General features: G+C 45.5%; 1 pseudogene; it reads left to right on the top strand.

The window, feature by feature from the left end:
• The first annotated feature begins 2,530 nt into the window (after positions 1-2,530).
• On the top strand, positions 2,531-22,514 carry LOC137141150 (zinc finger protein 271-like; annotated as a pseudogene).
• Positions 22,515-22,744: the final 230 nt, after the last annotated feature.

Here is a 22,744-nt window from a genome sequence, read left to right as displayed (position 1 = left end):
AACACCAAGAAAATTCTCCCCAGTTCTCCCCCTTTACTGCCTAAGTATGTGCTTAGAATCCATGTCGATTCCCCCTTTCTCTCAAGTTACTGACCCTTTCCCTGTTCTCCACCTCAGAAATTACCCCAATTTTCTCTCTGATTTTCAGTTGTCAATTAAAATTCTCCACAGGTTTGGGCTATTTTCCCACCCATTTTATCTGCAGAAAATTGTCCAGGTTGAGGTGGGAAGTTGTCCTGAGCCAGCCCCTAAATGGGAAGGGGGTTGGTGGGTGCAGCGAGGGAGAGCCCTGAGACAGGGCTGGCAGGTTTGCGGTGGGAGTGGGGCCCTGTCTGTCCCAGGATACTAGAGTGACAAGGCAGGGGAGGTGATATCTTTTATTGGACCAGAGATGATATCTTTTATTGGACCAGGGTGTCTCTCTCTCACCCACAGAAGTCGGCCCAATAAAAGGTATTACCTCACCCAGCTCCTATCTCCACAGAGGGGGCTGCCTCTGTTGTGGGAATGGCCAACCTCTGCCATTCTTTAATTACTGAACTTTGATATCAAATCTCAGATTTTGCCTTTTTCCCCTGTAATTATCAAATGTCAATTAAAAATCTTCTTGGGTTTGGAGGTGTTTCCTGTGTCTTTTAATTGCAGCATCTTTTTCAGAGGGAACCATACTGGAGGTTCCAAAGGGTTAAATTCTCAAATGATCAACTTTCCCCTATCAGTGGTGTCTGAGAATTGCCATGATACTATGTTAACCCCTCACATTCCCATCGCTGATTTCACCAATGCATCCATGGTGACCATTATTTGCCCCTGACAGGGCATGGAAATTGCTTATAAATTTTGGCTCCTCCATGCCCTCCATTATTGTGTTAAAGAAGCATCAGCCAAGAGGTTCTCTGCCTCTGTGAATACCCCCGGGGGCAAGGGGGTTGGGAGGTGATAAATTTCTATCCATTTATCAAATACAGAAACAAAACCACCAGATTTTGCTTCTCTTCCCCCTTTCAAAACTACAGGAACATGAGGTTTTGGAAAGAAAACTATTGCCCGTAGTCCTTATCCTACCGATGGGGAGTGAGGGAGATGGGAACCAGGTTATACCCTTCTGCAAAGACATGTTGAAAAGGATACTGACCTCATCCCCCTGAGCCATGTTTCTGGTTTCACTGAGACCTGTGTGAATCCATAGTCATTGAGAGGAAGACAAGGACCTAGGGACCTGAGCTAAGCAGCTGCTGCTCCCACAGCAGGGTCCTGTGCAGGGGAGTGACCTTAATTAAAGCTTCCCCTGTGCCCAGGCAAGGTGAGGACTTTCTCCAGCTGGAACTAGCCCCCTAGGGCAGCCCTACACTCTGCCATCTATTCTTGAGCCACAGACTGAGAGAGACCTTTATTTTTAGAGATAAATACTATATTTGCCCTATTTCAGTTCTGTTAGACCTTACCTGTCCTCCATGAGTTCTTGAAGATCATTGCTAATGGTTCTGAGATTGCTTCAGCTAATTCCTTAAATACCCTAGGTTGAATGTCATCAGGCCCTGCTGACTTGAATACATAACTTATCCAAATATTCTTTCACCAGTTCTTTCCTTATTGTGGTTTCCGTTCCTTCCTCCTCATTGTTAATAATAATTGTTTTAAGTATCTGGTCACAATTAACCTTTCTAGTGAAGATTGAGTCCTGGTCTATACTTACCAGGAAATACGGTGGCAGTTGACTCTACGTAGCTTGCGTAACTCCCATTGAGTTAGTACAGTCCGTTTTGCGCGCCATCTCCATTGCATTGTGCCGATGGGAAATGCGTACCCATCAATGCAACGCTGTGCTTTTTGTGGAGGTGGTTTTAATAAATCAACTTCCAGATAGATTGAGTGGGTCTTCACTTCCGCTCAATCGATCCAGGTAGATCGATCTGATGGCAGCGAATTTGCCACTGTCAGTGTAGACGTAGCCTTTGAGAAACTGCTAGCTGCCCTAAACTCTTTTTTCCCTTAGATTTTATTCACGTGGGATATTACATACCAGTTCTCTCAGTTTCTTACACTTTTCTGTTCTGAAATCAATTGTCCTTACTCTGCTGCTCTCACTCCTTCCTTTCCTTACAATTATTAAATCTGTCATTTTGTGATCACTTTTCCACGAACTACCTTCCACCTTCAGATTCATAACCCATTCTTCCATGTTAGTCAGAATCAAGTCTAAAAGAGTTGAACTCTTGTTATAACTTCTGTCTTCTGAAACAAAATTTGTCTTAATATATTCCCCAACCTTATTGGATATTTTGTGTTTGGTCATATTATTTTTATAACACATGTCTGTATATTAAAGCCCCCAATTTCAACTTGTGTTTTGGATATATCCATTATTTGAATGGCGGAGTCTAGAACATCTCTCTTCAGGGAAAGAACCTGGGGGGAATTGTGCTATGAAATGAACTCAAGCCTGTTCTGAAATCTCCCCAGTTGCCCTTCTTGCCCTGGCAGATTGCAACAGAACATCCATGTTTTCTTCAGATTGTTTCGTCCTCTCATGGGACAGGGAAGGGAATTGGTTGCAGTGGAGCCAGTTCGGGTAGGGATTCACAGAATCATAGAAGATGAGGGTTGGAAGGGACCTCAGGAGATCACTTAGTCCAACCCTCTGCCCAAAGCATGACAAATCCCAACTAAATCATCCCAGCCAGGGCTTTGGGATTATCAGGGAGTTGGTGGTGGGTTGCTGCTGGAGAGGGGCAGTAAATACCTAAGAGATGGGATCTTCAGGAGCATTTGGTCTGGAGGTGGGAGAAAGAGAGAAAGAGAAGGAGGGGGACAGGGCGTGACAAATCTGCTGGGCCTTGTTTAACCTGAGGCCTAGATTCTAGGGACAGACCCACAGGTGTTGAGGAAGGAAATTCCCCTATTTATGGAACAGAGAATAAACCTCCTCCACAGAGCTAGCAAAATTTACCAGACTTCCATGGCTGGATCCTGAACCTTCTAGTCAGAGATTGCAATGAAATATGAAGGGGAACCTCCAGTGAGGCCCCATCCCCTCACACCCAACTGCTGGCCATGGGAAGGGTGGTGTTGGGATTCCTACTGGGGGCCTGTCCCTTGACACGGCTGGGGGCTCCATCTCCTGGATCAGCCCCCTGTCTAGTAGGTATGTGATGAATGTGAAGACCCCTGCCCCCTCCATCTGCTGGGAGGGATAAAGGGGATCTTGCTTTCTCCCCTCACTCTGATGCCACCTGGCTGCTCTGAGCATGGTGGAAGTGGGACTCTGCCAGAGCTTCCATTGGATTGGCCCTGCTCTCCCGTGAATAGTGTTGTTGTGACTGGGGCAGCAGGTGCTGAGGGTTGGACTCTTGCTCTTTCAGGGGCTGGTGATCTTCGAGGAGGTGGCTGTGTATTTCACCGAGGAAGAGGGGGCTCTGCTAGACCCCGCTTAGAGAGCTCTCTACAGAGACGTTATGCAGGAGAACTATGAGAACGTGGCCTCGCTGGGTAAGGTTCCTGTCCCCTTCGTAATTAGAAGAGAAAATGAAGAGTTAGGGTTCATGTCACCTCCACAGTCCAACCTCGACTCTGCATTGTTTTCACAACACCCCGACAGGTCAATGACACATACACTAGTGCAATGATTCTCAAACTGGGGCTTGCCATCCCTCAGGGGGTCGTGATGCCGAGTTGTGGGGGGTCGTGAGGTACTGGCTGGGTGGCGGGGGCTCTCAGCAGTAGCCCTGAGCCTGTCTGGGTCAGAAACCCTGACCCCCTGTCGGACGGTGGGTTTTTAGAAGCCCCTACCCCGGCAGCTGGTTACCTCCATAGTTTGTGACCGGTATCAGTTTCTGCAGCCCAGATCGCCGCCCGTGAGGCTGTGATTGAACCAGTAGTTTGACCAGGTGCGGGACTGTGAATGAGGCTTGACCTGGCTCATTGGTGATTAATTGCTGTCAAGTATTAAAATAAAATTCTACTTAAAAAATAGCTTTTATGCTTATAACAATAATGCGATAAAAATGTGTTTTTAGTCTTAATTTAAAAGCAGTGAGAAAAGATCAATTCATTTTAAGCAATAGCGTTCACATTTAACATTGAACATAGTGTTAAATATTTTAAAAAACATTTTTAATTTCTAAGGAGGGTCGCACTCAGAGGCTTGCTCTGTGAAAGGAGTCACCAATGCAAAAAGTTTGAGAACCGCTGCACTAGCGCTCTGCCCCTTCGCCACTACAAAATACTTCGGGAACAGAGCATGGGAGCAGGATAGCACAGAGTCTAACGCAAAACTTAGATTGAGGTCTGGCATAAAAAACAGAAGCTGCCTACACGTGGCCGACACTCAAACACCGAGCCTGCTCTGCACAGATAATCGCAGACTTGCAAAATGTTTCCAGCCTTCACCCTCCCCCTGACGATTCTTCTGCGTCATTGCCTTCACTTCCCCCTCACTGAGCCCTGGAGACAACTGGCCTGTGTGCCACCCGACTGCTGACAGTCCTCATGGCAAAAACACACCCTTGTGCATGTTTACTGACACACTGTACAAAACTCAGCAATGAAATGAAGCATACTTGGTCACTTAGTGTTGCCAGTTTTGGTTGGATGTATTCCTGGAGGTTTCATCACATGACAATATTTGATTAAAGTTTAATCTTTAATTCCTGGAGACTCCAGTACAAACCTGGAGGGTTGGCAGTCCTGTCCCTCAGGGTTGACAGGCACCTCTCTTCATACCAGTCACAGCTCTGCCATACTGCTCCAATGCATCCCTGCAGCCTTCAATTACAGCTACAGTTGAGACAGTGCACACGGCTGGAGGGCATGCAGATAAATGCTGGTATTCCCATTTGTAGAACACAACACAAACAAGTCCTTCCTCATATCTCTTATGGATTCATAAATGTTATGTCCAGGAGGGACTATTAGGTCATCTAGTCTGACCTCCTGCATAACACAGACCATAGAGTTGTATCCAATTACTGCTGTGTTGAGCTGAATGCCTGGTGTTTGAGAAAATCATCTTCCAGAAAGGCATCTGGTCTTGACTTGAAGACTCCCATAGAGGAAAAAATCTTCCACTTTCATTGGTAGTTTGTTAAATTTCACACCACCCTTACAGACCTATTTCCACTGGCTATTGTCAGTTCCAGGGTTAGCGGATGGGGGCAGAGTTCAGATGGTTTTGAAGAGGTGGCATATACTTTAGCTCTTCATTTCCAGGTTTTCAGTGGTTTTCAATTTAGCAGCTATTCACAAACTGGAAGGGCATGAGGCAGCACTTGGCAACTTTAACTCTGCACTAATGTAGTTTACGAACATTTAATTTCCTTGATTTTAATAGACTTCTTTTCTTCTATATCTGTCTCTACACTGGAGCTTTTGATGGCATAGCTGTGTCAGATAGGGACGTGATTTTTCACACCACTAACCAACAGAGCTATGCTGGCAAACAGATGTTAGAGCACATTAAAATATTGCTCTTAACTCAGAAATTTTGGTCTCAGGGCAAAACTTCCAAGAGGAGGTCCTGCAGAATGCAAGAGAAATCCACAACACATGTAAGTTAAAAGTTAGGTCCAATGGCCACAGAATGACCTCTTGAGACTACCAATTACTGTGAGAGCAGACTGCTGGTAACCCTCTGGCTGTTAACAGGGCCTTCGTGTTGCTGCATATGTGCACTTCGGTCTCTTTTACCCCTCAGTTTGGCACTTGCTGATCTGAAGTTCCAATCTCTCCAATGATTAACTTTACAAATACCGCTTCCCCAAAGAGGCCCTGGGTGCCATGTAACAGCTGAGGGAAATAACAAGTGACAAAGATTAGTTGGGGGACAATTAGAACCATAATAGGAGTTCCAGGCCTGTACAAGAAAATGTTATAAGAAGAAAGTGATTTTTGTAAAAAGCTGCTTTGAGGGGGTTGTATCTCAGGAACCTCTTGATCAAATTAACTCTACTTTCGGATCAATAACCCTGCCCTGCACCTCCATGAAAAGCAGTAGATTTCAAGACTATGGCTATTGTCCACACACTGAGGGTGATGAATTTGCTGCCATCAGATTGATTTATCCAGTTCGATTGAGCGGCAGTGAAGACCCGCTCAGCTGATCCGGAAGTCGATCTATTAAAACCACCTCCAGAAAAAGCATAGCATTGCATCGACGAGGACACATTTCCCGTTGGCACAGCATGGTGCAGACAGCGTGTAGAACAGAAGTTAGGAAGTTGACGTAAGTTACGCGAGCTACTCTCTGTAGCTTGCCTAACTCCCGTCGACGGCCACCGAATTTGCCGGTCAGTGTAGATCAGCCCTCTGTCAATAAGCATGTGAATTTTAGAGAAATTAGAAGAGTCAACCTTAAAAGAAAAAGTACTACTGAACCTGAAGTATATCAGCAGTATATCTGGCAATCTGCTATAATAACTTCCAAATGCATGGAGGGTTTGATAATCAGATGGGCCCATCTGCTGACAGGAGACCATGTGAGATTCCTATTCAGGAGTCCCTGGGAGAAAGGAGAGTAGGGAGCTCTTTGGGACATGATATTAGGGTGGGGTGGGGGAGTGGGAGGCAGGGAATGAGGAAAACGGGGGGAGGGCCCAGGAGTCGTGCTAATGGTGAGGGAGGGTTGGGTAGGAGGTCTGGGTTACTCGAGAGCAGGAACCACTGGGGATCATGAGGAGGGGGAGAGGGAAGGGCCTGGGAGTGGTTGCTCTAGGGAGCGGGAGGGTCTGGTGGAAGTGGGAAGGTTTCAGGGAGGCAGAGACTGGGGACACGCCACTGAGACAGCTTTTGCCAAAAACTCTAATGCTCTGTCCCTAGGCCTAGCTCAGAACCAGGGCTCCATCCTCATCCTCCTTGGCCTGTCAGCTGCCCTTGACACCACTGACCATTCTCCACTTCGTGAAATCATGTTTTCTCTCATCCCCTCCCAGTTCTCCTCCTGCCTGTCTAATCTCTCCTTCTGTGGGTCCTTAGGAGTATCCTTCATATCCGCCATCCAGCTTTCTGTGGGGGGTCTACCACTTTGTGTCCTTGGTCCCCATCCATTCTTCCTCTGTACCTTAACTCTGAGTAATCTCATCCACAATCATCAAATCAACTCACAGACCTAGCTGTCTACTCCAGACCTGTTCGCTTCTGTCCCAGCTAAAATCTCATGCTGTCTTTCTGACATCTCCTCATGGATGTCTAGCAGCAGCTCACACTCAACAGCTCAAATGGCTAAAATACACCTCTTACTATTCCCCCAAGCCATCTCACTATCTCTTTTTTCTGTATCACTGTGGAAAGCACCACTCTCCTACCTCAAAAACAACCACGAAAGCTTATGCCTGCAGAAATTAAATGTGTTAGTCTTTAAAGTGCTACAGAACTCTCATTGTTTTTGCTGTATACAGACTAACATGGCTACCCCTCTGGAATAACTCTCCTACCTGTCACTCAGACCATACTTTGGGAATCCCCTTCTCCATGGACCCTCCTGTAGCTCCTCATATCCAGGCTACGTCTACATCTTGTGGTTTTTTTCTGTATAACATCCCTAAAATACGGCCTTTCCTGTCCAGCCGCACAGCTAAAACTTGTTCAAGCTCTCATCATCTCCCGTCTCAATGACCACAGCATCCTTTTCTCTGACCTCGACAAACGCAGTCCTGCCCTGTTCACATCCCTTCAAAGGTAAAGAGTCACAAAGCTACTGCATGCGTTATCTATGTGGAAAGGCTGTGTGGCAGGTTTGCCTCACTCACCGCCGGACTGGCACCTCCTGCTGTTAACTAGGGATTAGCTTCAAGCTGACGTCTATGTCCCCGGTCTGCGCTCCATCACTCTTCCTTGCAGTTTGCCTGTGGTCCTTCCCACAGCTGTGAGGACCCGCAGCGTCTTCTTTGTGACTTGGCCCTCTGGCTAAGCCACAATCCGTATTCCCCCCTTCCAGGCGAGGTTTGGCTCCTTAGGACTCCAGTCACTTTCCCTAGTGGCCGCTGCAGTATCTCATTCACCACTTCCTCAGTGGCACCTGCAGCAATTTATTCTGCCACTTCCCCAGTGGCAAGGGGAGGGGAAGAGGGATCCGAACCCACCCACCACTGCAGGTCCCAGCCCAGGGACCCTGTGGATCGCAGCCTCCTGCTGCACCTCAAATTCCTCTCCCTGCTGCTGTCTCCCTGGTCCACTTCCCTGCCTATCCTCAGGGCCTGCTACCACCCACTCCCAGCAGTAACACAGTCTCAGGTGCCACAGACCTCTCAGCCTGTGAGAGACACAGCCTTCGGTCTTTGAGCTCCAGCCACTCACTGCTCTGCTCTGCCCTACAGCTCCTCTTATATGGGCCTGCTGGCCTTTGACTGGCTGTTCCTCCCAGCCTCTCTCCTATGGACTGACTCCCACGCAGCCTCCTTAGGGCTTCTTTTAACCCCTTAAGCGCCAGTGTGGGCAGACACTCCAAACAGTTGAAAAACTGGGTATGTTTAATCATGAGAAAAGATGAGGGAGGGGGATTCTGATAATAGTCCTCAAATACATTAAAGACTTTTATAAAGGAGACAGTGATCAATTGTTCTCCAGATCCACTGGGGTTAGGACAAGAAGTAATTGTCTTGGTCTGAAGTAGGGGAGGTTTGGGTTGGCTGTAAGGAAAACTTTCCAATTATAAGGATAGATAAATATTCTAAGAGGTTACCAACAAGGTTGTGGAATCCTCCACACTAGAGATTTTTAAGGGGAGATTAGACAAAAATATGTCAGGGATGATTTAGATATAATTGGTCCTGCCTCAGTGTGGAGGGATGGATTAGATGATCATCTTGAGGTATTTCCCAGCCCCACTTTTCTGTGATTTTTATCATGAATTATCCTATCCCTTTGATGTGACCATCTCTTCCAGTGGAAAATGTGGAAATTTTTCTAGATTTTTTTAATGAAAAACAAGCATGACTCAGCTTCCCCTCTGACTTGTTGGTTTGTTACACATTGGGTGTGAAGGAGTTAATTTCTCTTCTGGGCCAGGAGAAATAAACAGTTGGAATAACATAGGCATGTCTAGGTTGCCATGGATTCACTATGAAGAACTGTCCCCATATGACCATGGAAGATGCAATGGCTGGGCTTTAGCGTGTAGTGATTGGGAACCAAGCAAAACGGAACGTGGGAACACAATTGGACTTGGGACAGTGGACTAGGTTACAAACACACTGGGCTTTCCGTTTGCTGCTTCCCGGGGCAGAGAGACTGAGATGGGTAGACACAGCTCAATGAAGTTGAGGAGGTTTTTGGAAAAGTTAGGCAGGTGACTCCATCAACAAGAAATTTGAATGAAGTTGTGTTTTACCAGACTGATCTAAGGACCTTCAATTACTGTATTCGAAGGTCCTAATGGATCCTGGCTTGTTTTGAAAATGCTGTCTTGTGGTGCTGCACTACCGACGGTTGCATCCCCCCCTAAAGAGAGACGATCTCTGTGGGGAGTATGAAATCATATGGACCCATCAGAGAGAAAAAGGGTTGCTACCACTTGACAGCCCAGACACAGAGGAGTGGAGCTTTGAGTTTTGCGCTTGGAAAGATCTCAACCTAGGTCTAACACAATAAAGGGATAGTACCAAGAGAGACTGCAGAAATGCCGGGCTGCCTAACACCCTGAAAATCCACAACAGCCCTCCCTTTGACTCCCTCCGCTGGCTCCCCACACCTGTCGCTTTCAAACATAAGCTGATTAACTTCACTGTCAAAGGTCTCCATGGCCTGTCCCCACCTTGCATGCACCAAGATGCCCACTCCCACCTCCGCACGGCCCACATCGTCAGACCCGATCGCTCAAATGTTCAATTTTCAAACAACCCCCTTCGTGCTTTCTCCCATGCTGCCCTTTCTGCTTGGGAGGAACACCTCGTGAACATCCACAAAGGTACCTCATTATCCCCCTTCACACCCTTCCTTAAAACTCTCCTTTTCCACGAGGCCTACAAAAAACATGACAACAGCTGGGCTGCTGGTGTGCTGAGACCACTGACTGTCACGGTGACCAGCACGGTCTCACTGTGTCCTTGTACTCCCCTGTCTGTCTGTCTCCACCTGTCTCTTGTCTTATTTTTAGATTCTTTGGAGGCAGGGACTGTTTTTTCCCCCTCAACGTTTGTAGACTGTCCAGCACAATGGGATCGTGGTCTATGGCTGGGGCCACTAGTTGATATGATAATAGAAATAATAATAATGGGGTGGAGGGTCTGGGCGGTGGGAAGGACAGTGTTAGAGAACCGAGCAGGGTCCAGGTCAGGATAGGCTGGGGGGGGAGGTTTGGGGCATAGAGTTCTTGCCAGCTGGGAAGCCTGGGAACAATGGGGATGCCACGGACCAACAGCTGTAGGAAGTTGTCTTCTGTCCCTTTCCTGGTCTCTCTGAGAGTCCCTCCCACTTTAGATGTCAGCCCTCCTGCCTTTACCTTTCCTGTGGTCCAGTTCTCCCACCCCTAGACCGGGCCCCACGCTGCAATAGCTGTAGCAGCCCTGCTTACCCAGCAGACCTGTCAGAGCTCAGACACCTAGGGCTGTCCGGGATCGGCAGTGCACAGTGACAGACCAACCTTCTTCCAACTGAGCTCATGTTTGTTTTGCAGTAGGAAAAAAGGGCAAGAGGAAAATGGTTTTAAAATAGCAAACTGCCTTCCTGCAGGTCTATCTTACCTAAAGGCCTGCTGTCCCCTGACGGTCAGCGAGGCAGGCAGAACTTCTTCCAACACCCCAGGGGGGCCCCTGCTTCTCCCCCAAACAATTACCTGAACAGCCATCCCTGCTTGAGAGGGAGCCCCTTTCTACACTTCCCAGCCCATTTGATCCTCTGGGTCCCAGGCCTTTGTTAGCACTCCCCTGCCCAGTCCCCTCTCAGTTCCCAGACGCAGTTTGCTGGAAAGCAACAGTCCAGAGTCCAATCGGCGGGCACTCCATGATGGGTTTATTGGGGGTGACACTGACAAGCTTAAAACCATAACCATACCGCCAAGCCCTGCGCACCCAGTTGGGTCTCTCTCTCTATACACCAATAGGCTTCATAGTTCAATACACCCATAGAACTCCCTCTTTCCTTGACCATGGTTCCATATGCCCCCGTAACCCCCTCTGCCTCCTTCTTGATATCCTTAATTATACCTGTAGTTCCTCCCCCCACCCCCGGTACCACCCCTTCAAGTATATGGTCATGTTCCATTTTGTGGGGTCTGGGTCTGGGGGAATTAATACAACCCCTTTTGTACCTCATGGGAAGGGCAGGGAGCAGGGTCACATCATGGCCATGGACCTTATGTTTAGGTTTCTTTTTAACACCTCCCTCACTTTCCCAGCCAGTTGCTTGGCCTTGCTCTGGCGTCTGTCTTGAAGAAGAGTCAGAGCTTTCCTTTATTTGTGCATTCATATAAAATCACAGAAGATGAGGGTTGGAGGGGACCTCAGGAGGTATCTAGTCCAACCCCTTGCTCAAAGCAGGATCAACCCCAACTAAATCATCCCAGCCAGGGCTTTGTTAAGCCAGACCTTAAAAACCTCTAAGGATGGAGATTCCACCGCCTCCCTAGGTAACTAATTCCAGTGCTTCACCACCCTCCTAGGGAAAAAGTTTTTCCTAACATCCAGCGTAGACCTCACCTCACTGCAGCCTGAGACCATTGCCCCTTGTTCTGTCATCTGCCCCCACTGAGAACAGCCTAGCTCCATCCTCCCTGGAACCCCCTTTCAGGTAGTTGAAGGCTGCTATCAAATCCCCCCTCATTCTTCTCTTCTGCAGACTAAACAAACCTAGTTCCCTCAGCCTTTCCTAATAAGTCATGTGCTCCAGCCCCCTAATCATTTTCTTTGCACTCCACTGGACTCTTTCCAATTTGTCCACATCCTTTCTGTAGTGAGGGGCCCAAAACTGGATGCAGTACTCTCCAAATGAGGCCTCACCATTTCCGCCATATATCACACATTCACTAGGTCTTGATACATTTTAACTACATCCCTTATCTTTTCCACAGTCATAAAAACAACTGATCTCATTGTGGGCAGGCAAAAGGAACACACTGTGTCTTTGTTCTTTGCTAACATGTGTAGCTCAGAGATTTTAACTTTCAGGCAGGCACACAGGCTCCAAAAGCAGGCCCAGATACCATCTCAGGCAGATACACAGGCCTAAATACTTACACAAACTTAAATTATATATTTATACCCTAACAGCCTTGGCCTGGTTCAACAAACTGAAGGCTGTAAGGGGCCTGGAGTGAGGAGGGAGAATTTCAAATATTCAAAGTTTGCGCATTGTCTCCTTTCAGCCATTTAGTGTTTAGCAAGCAGTAACTCATCCTGAGCCATTCTTCTTCCTTTTCTGCTTTTTTTCCTGACAGCCCCCCTATTAAACCGCACAAAATCAATCATACAATCAACTCCCAACAGCCCAAACTACACACAGCATTCATCAATATTACAGAGCAGCAGCAACTCCATCTCAGGGGGGTTGGAGAAATGGAACTAAGGGGAAGTGGGGAATGAAGTCAGTGGGACATATGAGGGGGGAGCTTTTGGGGCCCGCTCTCACCACTCAATAGTGGTGGAGGAATCCCAGCCAGTTAATGCTATGCTTGCTGAGGCCCTATTGATTTGAAGCCGGCACTCCATTTGGTTTACAGTCCAGTTTCAATTAATTGTACATGCTTTTCCCAAATGTTATTATTGTCACTCTTCTACTTTCTCCATGATTCAGGGCCTACTCCCTGCCCCACCACACACAAGCATCTCTTCCCTACCCACTGTGACCCCCGTTACTATTTCTGAGTCCTTCTGTTTCCCCCAGCCACAATATGACCCCTTCCCTTGTGGAAATGTGTGCGTATCTTTGGGTGATGTCGTAAGTTGGTAACAAAACTTCTTGAGACAAAGACGGTCTCACTCTACCCTCCCCATCTCCAGCAGCCACAAACTGTCTTCCTGCAGGCTCCTTGGATATTCGAGTCCATCCCTCCTGAAGTCACATGGCCCCATTATTATTTTTCACATTCTCCTTTTCTAGAGGAATTAAAGTTGGTTGGTCCTAAATTATAGAATCTAATTCCCCAGCCTTCCTAAACACTGGGGGATTTTCATATTCCCTCCTATTACACCTGACTCACTAGATTCCTTAATTCCTCAAAATGTGCTTTCCTGGGATCGACTGCTCCTGAGAAACTACATTCAATGTCATCCCTCATCCCTCATGTTCCTCACTACACTGAATTCTGGCAGCCCATGCTCAACAGTCCCATCTGCCCATCGCTCTCATTGTCTCTGGGCCCCTCAGCATCAGTGAAAAGCATTTCATAGAAGATGAGGGTTGGAAGGGACCTCAGGAGGTCATCTATTCTGACCCCCTGCTCAAAGCTCAAATTTGCAGGGGGACTTCTCCTGTGGCTGGAGCCTTCACTTTCTGGGTTGTGGAATGACCTTTTCTTTGTTAGGAGCCCCTTTGATGACATATATCTGGTTGTATGTGTTGCTGATTGAGATGAGTATAGTTAAGTCCCTCATAAGCAGAGTGCCCTGCACCTTTAAGTACCTGGGGAGCTGGCCTGGGGATTTTACTTCTTTAAAATGGCTAGGAGTAAAATAATGGACTATTTTCTTGTGACAAATGTCCTATGAATTCACCTGATTTCCCATGTTTTCTTTCCCCTGAGCAGGGTCTAAACCTGATGTGATCCTTCAGCTGGAACAAGGGGGAGAACCATTGGTCACAGATTTCCAGGGCTCAGAGAACAGAGAGATCCTGCAATGCATATGCACAGGTGAGGAATCATTCAACCAACTGAAAAAAACTGTCAGGGCCTGAAGGAAACAGCTGGCATTCCTGACAAAGACCTTGTGAGTTCTCCACGTTCAGGATGATCTCCAGCAGGTGTTGTAGCCTCACAGCCAATACCACTCATGGCTTCCTACCCATCCTGACTGACATCCGGCAGTAGCTCCCTCCCTCACTTCCCTTCCCCCTGAGTGTTTTGGGTGGGATGTGGAGGCAGAATTGATCCTCTCCTGACTTTGTGGGGAAGAGTCTGGGCAAATTCTGTTCCTGATGTTTTCTGTCTCTGCAGCCCTGACTTCGGTTTGTGCTCTGTTTTTCATTCCTGTTTCCGAGGTTTCTCTCTCTATCCCAGCAGGTTATGGGATGGTGAGTCAGAATGAAAAGCAGAATCCTCCTCAGAAGAATGATGAGCAAGTGGAACTGCACAGGACATTATCACGAAGATCCAAAAGGAACGTGCCCAGGAGTTGTGATCAGGGAAAATGTGGTGGGAGTCAGCACAGGCCAGAGCAGCCACAGGGAAACCAGGCAGGGGAGAAAGTGAGTAAATCCATTAATTGTTGGGGAACTCACAAAGAGGTCAAGGGAACTGCAGTCCAGCAGAGAATCCTCAGGGGAAAGAGAAAAAACACATGCTCTGTGTGTGGGAAAAACTTCAGTAGATGCTCAGACTTTATTAACCATAAAAGAATCCACACAGGAGAGAGACCCTATCAATGCTGTGAGTGCGGGAAAACCTTCACTCAGCGCTCAGCCCTTATTAGACATCAGAGAATCCACATGGATGAGAGCCCCTATGGATGCTGTGAGTGCAGGAAAATCTTTTCTGACAGCTCATCCCTTATTCAACATCAGAGAATTCATACGGGAGAGAGACCCTATGAATGCTGCGAGTGTGAGAAAAGCTTCACTCAGAGATCAACACTTATTACGCATCAGAGAATCCACACAGGAGGGCGACCCTATGAATGCTGCGAGTGTGGGAAAAGCTTCACTCAGAGATCAACCCTCATTCACCATCGGAGAATCCACACAGGAGAGAGACCCTATGAATGCCGTGAGTGTGGAAAAAACTTTACTAACAGTTCTACCCTTATTGCACATGAGAGAATTCATACAGGAGAGAGGCCCTATAAATGCTATGAGTGTGGGAAAATCTTCACTAACAGCTCAGCCCTTAGAGGGGAGAGACCTTATGAATGCTATGCGGGAATGCTGACCTTCTTATACATCAGAAAATCCACACAGGAGAAAGACCCTATAAATGCAGTGAGTGTGGGAAAAGCTTCACTCAGAGCTCAGTGTGGGAAAAGCTTCTTATTATTATACATGAGAGAATCCACACAGGAGAAAGACCCTATAAATGCAGTGAGTGCAGGAAAAGCTTCACTAAGAGCTCGGTCCTTATTGCACATCAGAGAATCCACATACGGAAAGCTGTGAGTGCGGGAAAAGGTTCACTGACAGCTCAGCCCTTACACTGTGAGTGCGGGAGAGCTTCACCCCGGAGAATCCACACAGGAGAGAGACCCTATGAATGCCGTGAGTGTGGAAAAACTTTACTAACAGTTCTACCCTTATTGCACATGAGAGAATTCATACAGGAGAGAGGCCCTATAAATGCTATGAGTGTGGGAAAATCTTCACTAACAGCTCAGCCCTTATTAAACATCAGCGAATCCACACAGGGGAGAGACCTTATGAATGCTGTGAGTGCGGGAAAAGCTTCACTCAGAGCTCAGACCTTCTTATACATCAGAAAATCCACACAGGAGAAAGACCCTATAAATGCAGTGAGTGTGGGAAAAGCTTCACTGATGTGAGTGTGGGAAAAGCTTCACTCAGAGTTCAGACCTTATTATACATGAGAGAATCCACACAGGAGAAAGACCCTGAGAATCCACATACGGGAGAGACCCCATGAAAGCTGTGAGTGCGGGAAAAGGTTCACTGACAGCTCAGCCCTTATTAAACATCAAAGAATCCACACAGGAGAGAGACCCTATACATGCTGTGAGTGCGGGAAAAGCTTCACATGTAACTCAGTGTGGGAGTGTATCATTCGTACCCTGACCTGATGGCTACCTAGTGGACACTTACAGCAGGCCTGGTGCTGGACACCGGGTCAAGTGAGGCTGCCTACAGGGAGCTGGAAGGTGGCCACTTTCACTCAGGCGCCTCACTGGCGGCGAGTTCCCGGGACTTGGCCGCCATCCACTAGATAGTAGAAAGTATTCAAGGTCGTAAACAAGATAGTTGTGTGAGCTAAGAAGCTACCAGTAATATGTAAGCTGTTCCCGTGTGAAGTAGGTGAAATCATATAATAGCCAATCAGCAATTGTGTGACCATTGTATGCAAAGATGATAAAAAGGTATATAAGCTGGAGAACAAGATGGAATAAACGATTCTGCTTGCAATCATATTGGTTGTTGTGCTTTATCCGTCCCGCATCCTCTGCCATCAGCAGTGGAATCCTCCCTCGTCCTCTGCTATCAGCATTGGAACCCAACAAATGGTGACCCCGACGTGATTGCAATTCAAGTGGATTGGATTGTGCGTCGGGCAGGGAGAAGAAACGCGGGAGTTATAGCCGCTGCAGGAGGTACTGCGCTGGACGCAGCTCCTGGTCGTCCAAGAGGGACGTGTATGAGCTCACAGGAGATACTGCGGTGAAGGCAGCTCCTGGTTGCCCAGAGGCAGGCGTGGTCGCCCAGAGAGGCAGGCGTGGTCGCCCAGAGGCAGGTGTGGTCGCCCAGAGAGGCAGGCGTGGTCGCCCAGAGGCAGGTGTGGTCGCCCAGAGAGGCAGGCGTGGTCGCCCAGAGGCAGGCGTGGTCGCCCAGAGGCAGGCGTGGTCGCCCAGAGGCAGACGTGTTCGCCCAGAGACGTGGTCGTCCAGAGGCGTGGTCGTCCGAGAGGGACGTGTTTGAGCTCAAAGGTGAGCGGCCAATTAATTAAGTATGGGAAACGCTGCATCAGCTGAAGAAAAAATGGTGCTTGAATTTTTTATATGTATCACCGAGCGCCAAGGGGAAAAGGTGTCCCCGGATAAATTATCTTGCTTATTGAAGTGGGAACTAAGAAGGGGATTTTTTGTAAAATCAAGTACTGTATTTGATAAGACTGTCTGGGAATACTTGGGCTCTGACCTATGGGAGTCGGTAGCCCATGGCAACAAGGAAGCCTTTGCCTTAAGTCAGACCTGGAATAAGGCAAGGAGGATGGTGAAGAACCTTGCGGCTGAAGCGGGGGTACAAGCGGCAGTGAGAGAAATATTTCAAGTGGGAAATGAGACGCCTCATGTATTGCCAGTAGGGAACGAAGTGAGTGTGGAGACCTGGACCGCAGTTCCATACCTCCGCGAGGAGATTGGTCGGTGACGGCCAAAGCGTGTGATAAATACTGGCACATAGGAAAATAAGACTCCTAAAGAGACCTCTACCATGGGAAATGAAAGAAATACTAAGTGGCAGGTTTCTCTGAAGAAGTACAGAAGTACTGAGTGGCAGTCAGACTTCTCTTATGTGGTATAATAAGTGTGTGAAAAGGATCATAAAAACTGTTTGTAATTAGATGCTACCTTAAGTGTTTCAAGAGAGAGAGAGGAGATTTTTTTTTCCTTTCTTTTTCTTCTCTGTTTCTCTCTCCTTATCTCTCTCTCCGTTTCTCTTCTCTTGTTTCTAAAAACCTTTGAGAGAGGGGGAGGGAGTGGGTAAACATAATGGGAAATTGTAAAAAATAAGGATCGGGCCCTTAAGCATTTTGGTTCGAACAACATGGTTTATGGCCAAAAGGAGAAAGGGGGCCAAAGATAAAATGCAAACAGGGTGAAAACTCTAAAGAAAGACTGCATAAGTCCCGGGTAAGGAGTCTAAAGGACTCCAAAAAAGGAAAAAGTGAAAATTTAGATAAAGAGTATATAGAGAGGTTGAGGCCGGGGTTGGGGAGTAGGACGTGGTACCTTTTTGGCCCCAGGAGATTCCTCCTGCCACTATTGTGGACAGTTGGGACACTGGAAAGCAGAATGTCCAAGACGATCTGGCCAGTCGGAGTGGACATTTGGGCCACCACCACCTCCTCCCCGAGACCAGACTCAACCTTTATATTAGGACAGCCTGGGAAATGGTAACTTTATTAATGCACCCTTTTTGTTAATAGATTAATCAGGTTTTTATGTGTTTTGTTTTATTGATGGAAAACCAGTAAAATGTTTTATAAACACTTTCTAGACACTGAAGTCAGCAGATCCACCTTAAAAGTTTAGGAGTTTTCTCTATTCCCTTATCAAGGAAGAATGTAAACCAATTAATGCCGCATCTAGTGTCTAAACCACTATCTGTTTCTTTGAGATCTATTTCTAATTAGCATGCTTTTCTTTTAAGTTTTTATTTTTCAGTTAACCTGGTAGGTAGACATTTATATTGTAAAATTTGATTGTACTATTTATTGTTTACCAGATGGGATTAATTTGTTATTTTCCTTGTGAAAATGAAAATTCTATTTTGGCTGTATTTCTTGAATAGGGACAGGATTTTGAAATATCCAGCATACAAAAGGAATATGTCCTGTAATTACATCTCTCCTTAAACAAGGAATTATTGTGCCTATTTGAATTCTCTAAAACACCCCAATTTTTCCTGTTAGAAAACCTGGAAAATATTTATTGCTTTGTGTAAGATTGTGTGGGGATAAGTATAAGATCATTGCCTGTTACAGTAATGCCATGGACCCTGTAGCTGCAGGGCTTCCACCTTGTCTCCGTGCCATTGCAGCTGTAGCTGCCTTGGGTAAAACCTCGGAAACTTTGATTCTTGGTTCTCCACTTATTATTTTTGTACCTCATATTTGTTTAACAAAATATAAAATTCTTTTGTTGTTTGCAGGTCATATTATACTCACCCGATGTCCAGTTTTTGATCCTGCCTCATTGTTATTCACCCTTTGTAGAACCCAAAATTGATTTTCTATGTTATTGGCTCCTGTCAAAGAAATTTTAAAGGTATTCTTGTGGCTGATTATGCTGTTTGTTCTTAACATGAGGTAATTAAAAGTAACCCTTTCCCTTCTGTGAACCCTGATCAAGAAGCTAATTTTTTTCCTGTAACTACAGTTTGTATCCTGACCGAAGGTAAATTTGTTAATGATTCCCATTATGCCTTTGGTGTTGTTCATAATTATGGTTAACTCTAAAAACAAAAAGGCTTCCCCACTTTGGGAGGCTTCCATATTAAATGAATTTTATGTTGCTGCTTTATAAATGTTGTATAGTTATTTTTTATTATTGTTGTTGTTAAATGTTTAGTTTATTGGTATGTTGTAACAGACTCTGCTGTTAAGGCTGCAGTCCTTTCTGCATTTTAGGCCATATTTATGTTGTTTTGTGTTTATATTGGTCCAGTCTAATATGTATTAGTAATTGTATGTTTATTTTTGAATGGGTAAAAGTTTACCCATGTGCAAAGGCTGACACTATTATAGTCAGTGAAAGGTTTGTGAAGGAATTTATCCCTTGCTTTGGGATCCCTCTGTCTACCAACAGTAACAGGTCAAGTTATAAAAGAAGTTTGCAAGGCTCTTGATATCACAGAACTTTTATTGCCCACATCACCCTCAGTCTGCAGGGGCAGTGAAAAGACAGAATGGTGTTCTGAAAAAATAAACTAGCCAAAATTTGTCATGAAACCAGCCTCAAATGGCCAGATGCCCTGCCTTTAGCCCTTATAAGTATAAAATCATCATGTAATAGAAAGACTGAACTCTTACCACACAAAATCCTAATGGGCTGACCCGTGAGGCTTTCTAGCTCTCTACCAGTATCAACTCACCTACTGGATATTAATTTAGCTGACGAAACTGATTTGACTTATTGTCAAGCATTAATGAAGTGTGTTAAGGCTTTTCGTTCACAGGTCCAAGAAGCCCTTCCCCAAGACCCTCAAAAAGCATGTCATGATCTACAGCCCAGTGATTGGATTCACGTAAAGGTCCACCAAGACAGACAGCCCTGAAACTGCGTTGGAAAGGCCCACTCCAGGTACTTCTCACCACTAACACTGTTGTAAAGTGCCAAGGTTACCAGTCCTGAATACATGCCTAACACTGTAAAAGAACCTCTGCACCTGTAATGACAAGGTCAGTGGAACAGGGTGCAAGTGCTTGTAACCTCTCCCCTGCTCAAGAAAAGGATTTGCCACTCCAGAGCGAAAAGGATTTGAAACCACTCCAGAGCGAAGAGGATTTGAAACCACTCCAGAGCGAAGAGGATATACCACAACGTCATCCCTACCACTTCAAAAGGAAAAGACTTAAAAACTCCCTAGATCACTGGTTCCCTAAATGGGTATGGCTAGTGATCTTCTGGATGTTTTGTATTGGCCTTATCTGGATGACTCTCTTTTGACCCAAGTTCCTGATTAACGGTACACCTGTCGAAAAAATCCCCAAGGTCCATGGGGAAAAAGACCAACAACCTGATGACTTTGAGGTACAATTACAACCCAAGCAACTAAACCATAAAAGACAATGCTTCTTGGACTATACAGACACATCTTTATAATTAATTATTTAATTACAAACAGATTTCAATGTGTCTAACTGTTGGATTTGCAGTCATGTTCTCTTGCATTTTGAAGAAGGTATACCCGTGGTTCTGATTGTGTTAAACACCATGTAGTAAAGAGATTGAGAAGTTAACACTACAGAGTTTGGAGGGACAGTTGAAAGTGTGAAAAGTGTTATAGGAAGAGAATTTTTAAATTTTTTTTTGCAGCCTTCTGAAGGAAAAACAGGCCCTTCTCCCAAATAATTGGTCTGTAAATATGTAAATAATCAATTGTAATTAATTGCTGCAGGCTAATAGACAATCTGATTTAAATCATTTGAATATGGACAATTCAGTCAAAATTACTAAAACTACTAATTTAATGCACATGACATTTTACAAATCGCATCATTATTCCATACCATTTTCCAAGATGATATTTCATGGGGTTTCACAGATTTATTTTATGCCTTAATTTTATGGCTATCAAATTTATTCTGGCTTAAGTAATTGTTTGTGTGTATAATTTGTTTTATTGTTATTTTTACCTGTTGTTGTTTTTAGTGTTTGGGTACTTTGCTCTCTGTTTGCTCTTTTTTTAGTTGGTTTGTTAAGGCCAGAGTGCCTGTCGTGCAAATGTTAACTTAAGTTGAAATTATTAAATTTAAGCAAAAGCTAGCTCAGCTTTATAAGTGAGCCACACTGGTATTACAGTATGGCTCAAAGGGGGGATTGAAGGAAAATAATTGTCTGCTTGATTATAGTCACTTTATTTTAGTTTTTTGAGTGTTCTGCTCTTTGCTGAAATCACCCCCTTCCTTTTCCCATAGTGTTTGATTTTTTGCCAGGGTCAGAGACAGGGTAAGGAGAGAGCCAACTAGTTTTAATTAGTCATATAGCCTTCTGAGGGAGAGATCAGACAACTTTAATAGAAAAGTAGAAATTTTTTGTTCATATGTTATCTGTTATGTATATTTTTTAAAATAGAAATGTATAAGTTAATGGTAATAGTAGTAATATTTTGAATATACCTATAAGTATCAAAAATTTATGTATATGTAATTTTTTTTGTCTTGTTTGTATAAATATGTAAAAAAGCATGTCTTCAGGGTCTCACACTGACCACATGCTGGGAAGTGTAAAAGAAAGGGGGAGCTGTGGGGGTATATTATCCATATGCTGACCTAACGGCTGCAGAATCGTGCAGCTATCGATTTTTTTTGTTGGCACAGGGACACGGTTGTGAGGATTTTGAAGGCATGTGTTGTATGAATTTATTAGATCATTTATATTTTGTTTATGCTTTATTGCAATGCCTTGCTGATAATATGCATAAGATCACGCGAAATGTTAATCCCTTTTGGGAGTGGCTTAGTAGCTTTGGCTGGCCCTTTTGGCTTGTTTTGTTTTTTTTTATATAGGCATTATTGTTGTGGGGATTGTATTTCTTTTGTTTATTTGTGTCCCCTGTTTTATTCGCTTATTGCAAGGTAGTCTGGAGTGTTTTGTTGAGCGCCTATTTAAAAGAAAGGGGGGAGATGTGGGAGTGTATCATTCGTACCCTGACCTGATGGCTACCTAGTGGACACTTACAGCAGGCCTGGTGCTGGACACCGGGTCAAGTGAGGCTGCCTACAGGGAGCTGGAAGGTGGCCACTTTCACTCAGGCGCCTCACTGGCGGCGAGTTCCCGGGACTTGGCCGCCATCCACTAGATAGTAGAAAGTATTCAAGGTCGTAAACAAGATAGTTGTGTGAGCTAAGAAGCTACCAGTAATATGTAAGCTGTTCCCGTGTGAAGTAGGTGAAATCATATAATAGCCAATCAGCAATTGTGTGACCATTGTATGCAAAGATGATAAAAAGGTATATAAGCTGGAGAACAAGATGGAATAAACGATTCTGCTTGCAATCATATTGGTTGTTGTGCTTTATCCGTCCCGCATCCTCTGCCATCAGCAGTGGAATCCTCCCTCGTCCTCTGCTATCAGCATTGGAACCCAACAACTCAGCCCTTATTATACATCAGAGAATCCACACGGGTGAGAGACCCTATAAATGCTGTGAGTGTGGGACAAGTTTCCACCAGAGCTCAGTAACTTTATTTACCATCAGCAAATCTGCAACGGAAAGAAGCACCATGAAGATCTTGTCTAGGGTTGTCAAAAAAATTTTTTCCTTGTAATGCTTTTGCTAATTCCCACATAGTGACCTTAAAGGCTATTTTTCACCCTTTGCTTCACTCAGTTCCCCCAGGTGAGTTGCCCACTTCTGCCTTTTGCAGCTCACTCTTCTTTTGGGTGAATCCTGTGGTCCTTTCTCTCTACTCCATTTTCCTATGAGTAATGGGATTGTGCATCCCTCCTGCCAGGAATGTCCTTCAGATACAGGTGGGGAAGAAAGCGGTGACCTCAG

This window comes from Emydura macquarii, unplaced genomic scaffold (genome assembly GCF_026122565.2).
Source record: "Emydura macquarii macquarii isolate MOO-44397 ecotype Brisbane River unplaced genomic scaffold, CSIRO-AGI_Emac_v2 contig_3004, whole genome shotgun sequence".
NCBI classification, from domain to species: domain Eukaryota; kingdom Metazoa; phylum Chordata; order Testudines; family Chelidae; genus Emydura; species Emydura macquarii.
This window is presented reverse-complemented; position numbering and strand designations above follow the sequence as displayed.